This window comes from Triticum aestivum, chromosome 3A, assembly GCF_018294505.1.
Source record: "Triticum aestivum cultivar Chinese Spring chromosome 3A, IWGSC CS RefSeq v2.1, whole genome shotgun sequence".
NCBI lineage: Eukaryota > Viridiplantae > Streptophyta > Magnoliopsida > Poales > Poaceae > Triticum > Triticum aestivum.
Window position 1 is genome coordinate 120008929 of NC_057800.1, and position 9975 is coordinate 120018903.

A 9975-nucleotide genomic window follows, 5' to 3' on the forward strand; every position below is an offset into this window, starting at 1 on the left:
CCAGCAGCGGGGGCGATCGGCCTAAGTCCTGCGTTTGTGTCGTGATGCCCGTGAGGCATGGACTGGGAGGGGTGCTCCCACAGAGGACTCAGACAGGAAACCTCCAGATGATCGGGGCAAAAGACGCTCACGAGGGCGCCTGCGAACATCCCTCGCGAGACTTGTGCGAGAGAAAATGAGGTGAGTGGATGAAAAAGACAGAGAGTCAAAAGCCAGGAACGCCAACAACTCCAATAAGACTTCAAACGGGAATAAACACGCCAACTGCAGAAAGCAAATGAAAAAGCCGCGTCCAGCACCTATTCTAGTCTTCGACGTCTTCTCAACAGCGCGGAGCTAAGTGCTGCCACTGGGCATGGGCGGGAGCCCCGAGGCCCAAGGGCGGCACTCCGGAGACTCCGGGGCGTGTACAACCCCACTCATTATTACGCGAGAGTGTCACAGGTGGCGAGCTTCACAGGTGTTTTCCTTCTTCACAGGCACTGGGCCTTTCCCAAAACGCGATAGCTTCACACGCATTGGCCTTTTTCACAGGCACCGGGCCTTTCCCAAAACGCGATAGCTTCACAGGCATTGGCCTTCTTCACACGCACCGGGCCTTTCCCAAAACGCGATAGCTTCACATGCATTGGCCTTCTTCACAGGCACCGGGCCTTTCCCAAAACGCGATAGCTTCACAGGCATTATCCTACTTCACAGGCACCGGGCCTTTCCCAAAACGCGATAGCTTCACAGGCATTGGCCTTCTTCACAGGCACCGGGCCATTCCCAAAACGCGATAGCTTCACAGGCATTGGCCTTCTTCACAGGCACCGGGCCTTTCCTAGGCGCTAGGCCTCGCTCAGGGATAGAACCTCCGGAGATGTTGAATGTTCCATGCGTTCTGGATGGGTACTCCCTCCGGAGTCTCCAAGCGCGCGGAGCCAGGCCTGGAAACATGAACCACCTTGAACGGGCCCTCCCACATGGGAGAGAGCTTGTGCAGCCCCTCCCTGGAGAGAACCCGTCTGAGCACGAGATCCCCTACCTCAAGGGTCCTGGGGCGGATGTTGCGGAAGTGGTATCGTCGCAGCGCCTATTGATACCTTGTCGCTCACAGTGCGGCTTCCCGACGGCGTTCCTCCCCCAGCACGAGATCCGTCCCCCACATGGCGTCCTGCTGAGCCTCGTCGAATGCCAGGACCCGTGCGGAGCGACACCTGACCTCGTGAGGGAGAACAGTCTCTGCTCCGTAGGTGAGGAAGAACGGGGTCTTGCCAATCGGCTTGGTCGCCGTCATGCGGATTGGCCATAGCACGGACATGAGCTCGTTGTACCAGCCCCTGCCACAGGCCTCCAGCTTCTTTTTGAAGGTCCTGGCCTTGAGGCCCCTCAGGACCTCGGCGTTGGCTCGTTCAGCCTGGCCATTGCTCCGGAGGTGTGCTACCGAAGCGTAGCATATCTGCGTTCCAAGGTTAGCACAATACGTTTTGAAGAGATTACTGGTGAATTGTGAACAGTTGTCAGTGATGATGCGGTTAGGCACCCCAAACCGACTCACGAGGCCCTTGATGAACTTGACTGCCGAGCCCGCCGGGATTGTGCGGACAGTTTCCACCTCGGCCCACTTGGTGAACTTGTCCACAGCGACATAGAGGTAGCGATAGCCCCCTGGCGCCCGAGGGAATGGGCACAGAATGTCCAACCCCCACACTGCGAATGGCCATGAGAGGGGTATGGTCTGTAGACCCCCCGCAGGCTGATGGATCTGTTTAGCGTGAAACTGGCAGGCCTCGCAAGCCTTCACTAGCTCAACGGCGTCGTTGAGCGCTGTGGGCCAGTAGAACCCACCGCGAAACGCCTTGCCAATGAGGGTTCGCGACGACGAGTGGTGCCCGTAGTCTCCGCTGTGTATGTCTGCCAGCAGTTCCTTTCCTTGCTTCCTGGAAATGCAACGCAGGGACACGTCATTTGGCCGCTTCCTATAGAGCTCGCCATCCTGGATGCAATAAGCCGTGGCCTTCCGTGCCACACGTTCTGCCTCCTCGTTCTCCGGCAGAATCCCTTGCATCAGGTAGTCCTTGAGCTCTAGGATCCAACATCCCTCCTAAGGCTCCAACGCCAGGAGCAGGCCTGCCCCTGAGGCTGGGCCACATACCGGAGCTCCCGAGGCAGGCGGCTGAGGAGGCTCCTCCCTTGGTTGCGCCGTGCCCAATAGTGACGCCGCCGCCGATGGCTTGAAGATCCGCTCCTCGAAGATGCCAGGTTCCCGCGGCAGCCGCCTAGATGCCCTCTTTGCAATGTCGCCGGCCTCCCGATTGGTGCCGCGAGGCACATGCTGCAGCTCCAGCCCCCAGAACTATTTCTCCATCCTGCGGACTTCAGCGAGGTAAGCTTCCATGTGCTTGTCCTTTGGCTCGTATATCTTGTTGGAGAAGTTGACGAGGAGCTGTGAATCACCCTTGATGGTGAGGCGCTTCACCCCTAAGGCGATCGCGGCTTTCAAACCTGCTATCAGGTCTTCGTACTCTGCTATATTGTTGGAGACCTTCTCTCCGTGCTAGAAGCAGAGTTGCACGGCATAATAGAGTTTGTCCTGAGTGGGGGATACGAGCACCGCGCCAGCTCCCACGCCATGTCAGGAGAACGCCCCATCGAAGTACATGACCCAACCGTCCGGCGCTTCGCTTCCTGGGGAAAGTGACCGGTCTTCGCCTGCCTCGAGACCTGGTGCTTCTGCCCATTTTGCCATGAAATCCGCAAGTGCGGCTCCCTTGATGACCCTGGTCGTACGGAATTCCAGCTGAAATGCTTGTAGTTCGATGTTCCATTCAGCGACCCTTCCAGCTGAGTTGGGGCTCCTGAGTACCCTCTCCAAGGGGTATGCCGAGACGACCTTGATGGAGTGGACTTGGAAGTAGTGCCGCAGCTTGCGTGAGGCCACCAATAGCGCGAGGAGGAGCTTTTGAGGCATGGGGTACCGTGCCCTCGCGTCCCGTAGCACTGTGCTGACGAAATACACGGGGTGCTCGACGAGGTTGAGGGTGCTGACGCAGCTTGCGTCCTCCAGGGGTCGAGGCATCTCCTGAGGCAACGGAGCCCCCCAGCTCTTGATCATTTGAAGGGGCCTCCCTTGCCCCGGGTGCGCCCTCCTGCTGCGGCTGCCCCTCTCTGGCTATGGTCGCGGTCCTCGCGAGGCCCTCCTGGCCTCGCTCTGCTTCAGCCTGGTCAGTCGATGCGGCCTTGGCCCGGCGCTCCTCCCTGACCGCCACCAGAGCTGCGCTAGCGGAGTAGGGCGTGGCCGCAAGGTAGAGCACCAGGGGCTCCTGAGGGCAAGGGGCTACCATCACCAGTGGGTTGGTAAGGTACCTCTTGAGTTCTTGGAATGCCTTGTCGGCCTCTTTAGTCCATTCGAAGGGGCATTTCTTCTTCATAAGCTTGAAGAAGGGCAGTGCTCGCTCCCCTAGCTTGGATATGAAGCGCCCTAGCGCGGTTACACACCCGGTGAGCTTCTGCATCTCCCTGAAGGTCTTCGGCGGGCTGATGTCCTCGACCGCCTTGACCTTCTCCAGGTTGGCCTCTATGCCTCTGTGGGATGCTAGGAAGCCCAGGAGCTTGCCCGAGGGGACTCCAAACATGCATTTCTTCGGGTTGAGCCGTAGATCCACTTCATTGAGGCTCGCGAAGGTTTCCTCCAGGTCCTGTATCAGGGTTTTTGCCTCCCGAGACTTCACCACGATGTCGTCGACGTAAGCCTCAGCGTTCCTCCCGAGCTGCCAGCCTAAAGCGATGTGCATCAGCCGCTGAAAGGTTGCGCCTGCGTTGCGCAACCCAAATGGCATGCACGTATAGCAGTACACCCAACACGGGGTTAGGAAACTAGTCTTGTCCACGACTTCCACCGCCATCTTGATCTGGTGATAGCCCGAGAAGGCATCCAGGATGCACAATAGGTCACACTCTGCGGTGGAGTCGACTATCTGGTCAATGCGAGGTAGCAGAAATGGGTCATGCGGGCAAGCTTTGTTGAGGTTGGTGAAGTCGACACACATGCGCTCCTTCCCCCCCCTTCTTTGTCATGACAACAGGATTAGCCAGCCAATTGAGGTAGCGGACCTCGCGGATAACCCCTGCCGCTTCCAGTTTCCGGGTCTCTTGAACGATGAAAGCCTGTTTCTCAGTAGACTGCCTCCTTGCCTTCTGCTTCACGGGGCGTACGTTGGGGCACACGTTGAGGTGATGGTCGATCACACCTCTCAGGGCTCCTGCTAACTGATTAGGTTCCCACGCGAACACCTTCTTGTTCACGCATGGGGACCCGATCAGGGCCTTCTCCTGTTCGGGCTCGAGGTTGGCCCCTATGGTGAAGGTGGCGCCGGTGAACCCGTCCTCGTCGACCGGTACTTGCTTGGTTTCCGCCTTGTCCTGGGTGAACAACTACTTCTTTTTAGCTACCGCAGCCCCCTTGGGCTCAAGGGCGTCGGTGCTAGTGGGCTGTGCCACCGTGGCCGCCTTGAAGGCGAGTTGGAGCACCTGCAGCGCATCCCTCGCGTCTCCTGGCACGGTGAGGACGCTGCTGCTCCCGGGCATCTTCATGAGGTTGTACGCCGGGTGAGTTCCCGCCATGAACTGGGCCAAGGCCGGGTAGCCGAGGATGGCATTGTAGGGGAGGCCGATGGGGGCGATGTCGAAGTCGATCAGCTCTGTGCGGAAGTTGTCATAGGTGCCGAAGGTCACTGGGAGGCGGATCTGCCCCAAGGAGGCAGTGGAACCGGCTCCGACGCCTGAGAAGGGCCTGCAGGGCTGGAGCCACTCCGGTGGCACGTGAAGGAGGCTGAAGGCCTCCACCGAGAGCACGTTGAGGCCGGCACCATCATCGATGAGGGTCCTGGTGACGGCCACTTGGCAGATGGTGGGGGTGCACAGCATCGGGAGTGCGCCCGAACCGGAGGGGTTGAAGGGCTGATCACCCGCGCCGAAAGTCAGAACGGCCTCGGGCGCCGCCCAGCCCCGGGGGGCCTCTTGGCGCTTGGATGCAGTGCTGATCTGACGGGTGAATGGCTTGACGTGGTGGCTCGAGGGTGGTGCTTGGGATCCACCCAGGAGAGCCGCGACGACGGGCGGCGCTGGCGCGGCGAAATGGGCGAGGAAGAGGTCGCGTAGCTCCTCCCAAGAGGTCACAGGAGCCATCGGTAGGTGGAGGAGCCACGTGTGTGGGACACCGGTGAGGGCCATGTGCAACCAGTTGGCCATCACCTGGTCGTCGCCACTGGCCTTGAGGACGGCGTTCTCATATGCCAGCAGGAAAACCAACGGGTCCGTCATGCCGCTGTAGCGCGGCGGCATCTCAGGCTTGAACTTGCGCGGCCACAGCACCCGTCGCAGGGCGGGGGCCAAGGCCTGGAGCCCCCTGGCCCCAGCGCCGGCGTCTGCTGCCAGAGCGGGCAGCGTGTTGTGCGCCATGAGGAGGAACGCGGTGTTGGTGGAGAGCGGGCCGTCGGGAGGGAACTCCCGCGCACCCCTACCTGGCGCGCCAAATGTGGGATTTTGGGTTCCGGCAGACCCTTGAGGTTTGAACACTGGGGTGCGCGTGGAGATCTCTCCCCTACCGATATACGTCCGATCCTCTCGTGCGAACTAAGATGACAATGATGAACAACACAAGAGACACGAGGTTTATACTGGTTCGGGCCACCGTTGTGGTGTAATACCCTACTCCAGTGTATGGTGTGATGGATTGCCTCTGGGGCTGATGATGGACAGTACAAGGGAAGAACAGCCTCGCGAGGGGTGTTCTTGCGCTGATGCGGTGTGTCTACTTAGTCTCTATTGGATTTTTTCCTCTCCCCCTCTCTTTGTGGAGGCTAGCTCTATTTATAGAGGCCCTGGGCCTCTCCCCGAATAATTGAGCAGGAAGGGCGCCAACAATTGGCCATTTTGAAGGGGAACATCTAGTACAAGTTATCCTGACCAAAGGTGGTCTTCGGCTGCCAAAAGCACTGGTGATGACGCCGTCTTGGGCTCCACGGTGACCTCCGTCCGGCCGTCCGGCTGGTCTTGGTCTCTTTGCACCAGAATGGTAACCTTTGCCTGATACCTTGGCCTGTGCTTGCCCCCTTTGCACCAAAGGGGAAACGAGGACCCTGCGTAGGCCAGAGCCCGCCTGGCCTTGGTCGTCATGGCTTGCGTCATGGGGTCCTCGCGAGGTACCCTTGCATTGATCTCTCTGCCTCCTCACGAGCCTGCCTAATGAGGCCGCTCTTGAGGAAGCTTCCTGTCGTCCGCCCCGCGAGGCTCGGCCCCTCGCGAGGGTCTTGAGCTTGGGCTGATGAAGATGGGCCGCGTTGGGCCCCTTCCTGAGCCACGCCGCAGGCCGCAGGCAGGCAACTCTGGGGACCCCCGTTCCCAGAATGCCGACAGTAGCCCCCGGCCCAAGGCGCGCGTGGGCTTGGCTTAGCAGAGAAGCGAAGATGCATAAAAGATAAACATCACATGCAATCAAAATATGTGACATGATATGGTCATCATCATCTTGTGCCTTTGATGTCCATCTCCAAAGTACCGTCGTGATCTCCATCGTCGTTGTGGAAGTTGTGGGATTTCGGGTTCTGGCAGACCCTTGAGGTTCGAACACTGGGGTGCGCACGGAGATCTCTCCCCTAACGATCTACGTCCGATCCTCTCGTGCGAACTAAGATGATAATGATGAACAACACAAGAGACACAAGGTTTATACTAGTTCGGGCCACCATTGTGGTGTAATTCCCTACTCTAGTGTGTGGTGTGATGGATTGCCTCTGGGGCTGATGATGGACAGTACAATGGACGAACAGCCTCGCGAGGGGTGTTCTTGAGCTGATGCGGTGTGTTCTACTTAGTCTCTACTGGGTTTTTTCCTCTCCCCCTCTCTTTGTGGAGGCTAGCTCTATTTATAGAGGCCCTGGGCCTCTCCCAGAATAATTGAGCAGGAAGGGCGCCAACAATTGGCCATTTTGAAGGGGAACATCTAGTACAAGTTATCCTGACCAAAGGTGGTCTTCGACTGCCAAAAGCGCTGGTGATGACGCCGTCTTGGGCTCCACGGTGACCTCCGTCCGGCCGTCTGGCTGGTCTTGGTCTCATTGCACTGGAATGGTAACCTTTGCCTGATACCTTGGCCTGTGCTTGCTCCCTTTGCACCAAAGGGGAAACGAGGACCCTGCGCAGGCCGGAGCCCGCCTGGCCTTGATCGTCATGGCTTGCGTCATGGGGTCCTCGCGAGGTACCCTTGCATTGATCTCTCCGCCTCCTCACGAGCCTGCCTGATGAGGCCGCTCTTGAGGAAGCTTCCCGTCGTCCGCCCCGCGAGGCTCGACCCCTCGCGAGGGTCTTGAGCTTGGGCCGATGAAGATGGGCCGCGCTGGGCCCCTGCCTGAGCGACGCCGCAGGCCACAGGCAGGCAAGTCTGGGGACCCCCGTTACCAGAACGCCGACAGAAGTGTCACGACAGATGTCCTCATAGAAGGACTTAGTTGTAGAGCCATTGCGACGAGGATAGCTTAAAGGGGTTAAAACGGGACAAAGGGCACGAGGATTTATACTGGTTCGGACCCTTGCGGTGAAGGTAAAGGCCTACTCCAGTTGAGGTGGTATTGCTAGGAATATGCTTTGCCTGGCTTTCAACTTGATGCTTCTTGCCCTAAGCCGCTGCCGGGTCGTCCCCTTATATATACGGGTTGACGCCCTGCGGCCTACAGAGTCATGGCCGGCTCATACAACATGTCCTGCTTGGTGAGGTATCTTACATGCCTTATATTACAAGTCTACACGTACATGGCGGTTTATACTTACGGGCCTTAAGCCGCCTCTAGGCTTGGGCCTCTTACAAGCCTATCTGTGAACCACCATCTTGTATATTCTTGGGATTCATATAGATGAACCGCCATTGTGGTTGACCCGGCCCCTCCTGGGCGGGTTATATCTGGTAGTCATATCCCCAACATTAGGCCCCAGGTTGATTTGAACTTGTTCATGTCAACCTTGAACACTTAGAAAAATCCTTCTAGATCTGCTGCGAAAACCTTGTAACCTACCATGACGTCATCTCAAGGAATTTCGGAAACTCTCCACGACGTCATCTTTAACATATCTTTATCTTTAATGACCTTCTGAAAATCGAGGCGTTTAATTAGTTGGATAATCATCATTTGGCCTCCTCGTTTTTCGCGCCTGCCTGTTACCCCTTTACTTATAAATAGGGTCAAACCACCCCTTTCTCATTCTCCTCTCTTCTCCTTCTCGTCTTCTTCTTCCTCGCGACGCACCAGCCCACACGAGCTCCGCCACCGTCGACCTCCGTCCCCTTCATCAACTCCAGCCGTTGCATCCCCCTGAACGGTCCAGAAATAGCACAACACTCCTCTGCTCTTCATGGATCTATCCTTTTCATGGATCTGTCCTTTAGGGTTTCGGTGTTTGTCTGTGTTCATCGCTGCTCTTCCTTCTCCTTGCTAGATCGCGTAGTTTTGATCTGAAAATAATGTAGGTCCTGTGCGGTAGCAGTTTTAGCATCTGTTTTTGATACTGGAATATATCCTCATCGTGATAGATCTCCTCTGGGCACCTCCACTTTTCTGCTGCCGCCTCTGTAGTTTTTAGAATTTATTTCCTTTTTCTGAACAGCCACAGATCCAATCTCATAGCTTCGATCTGCAAAACTTGTTTTTCCCCATACTTAGTAGATTTCTTATCAGATCTTGAATACCAGTATGTGTCATGGCAGCTTACATATCCGGTTTACAATTGACCATATATCATTAGTCCTCACTTAAGCCGCCATTCTGAATGTACACTGCAACAATTAACTCATGATTTCACCAACTAACTTGAGCCGGCAAATTATTCCCTTCCTTTAGTTTGTCCATCTTTCACAATGCCGCCAAAGACAGTTACTACATGTAACTAGGTTCCCTCCATCGTCACTAAGGATACTTTAAAATATTTTGTCAAAGTTGGATATTTGCCAAAGAAGAGTGTCATGCATTACCGCGCTCCTCACCCGGGCGAAGAGAGACCTCTGCCAAAGGACAGTGAAGTCATTTGATTCACTGATCACATGAACCGGGGCTTCTCACTGCCCGGCTCTAAGTTTTTCCGAGACGTTCTGCACTTCTTCAAACTCCATCCTCAAGACATTGGTCCCAACTCCGTGTCAAACATCTGTAACTTTCAAGTTTTCTGTGAACTATATCTTCAAGAAGAGCCTAGCATCGAACTTTTCAGGGAATTCTTCTATCTGAACTGCCAAAATGAGTTCACAAGCGGGCCCAGCTTAGAACTTGGTGGAATCTCAATTCAACGCAGAAGAGATGCCATCTTCCCTCAAGCAGCTCTACCGAGTCACCACAAGGACTGGAATCAGACGTGGTTCTATTGTAAAGATATCTCGCCGGCTGATGAAAATCCATTGCCGGGTTATCATGCTGAACGTCTTGACCCGAAACATCAACTCCCTGAAAAGCTTACCGCCGCCGAACAGAAGAAACTCGCCCCTACTATCAGAAAGGTCCCAGCCCTGCTAGGAAACGGTTTAACCGGAGTTGATTTGGTCCGCTACTGGGTCACGTGGCGGATCATACCCTTAAGCCGCCGATCTAGCTTGATGTGTACTTATACCGGAGGAACAGATGATCCATTACGCCATTGCTCTACGTCTAACTGAAGAGGGCATTGTTGAAATGGCAACAACCCTTGTAAATGGAAAACTCAAAGACTGCAGCAAAGTGGGTCTGAACCCTTTCTGCAAGCTTAACCCGCTGCCAGATGTAAGTCTCTTGATGTAAGTCTCTTGAAGACCCGAATCAGCGAAGGTGACGAGCTGTCCTCCGGCTTACCAAACATCCCCGCTCCTCGAAAACGTTGAAATGAGATTCTTTTTAATTTTAAACTCTTTCCACTCGTCGCAGGTCTTATCTACCTTCCTCCTAACTCTATTGAACCAACTGACCAGGAGCTTGC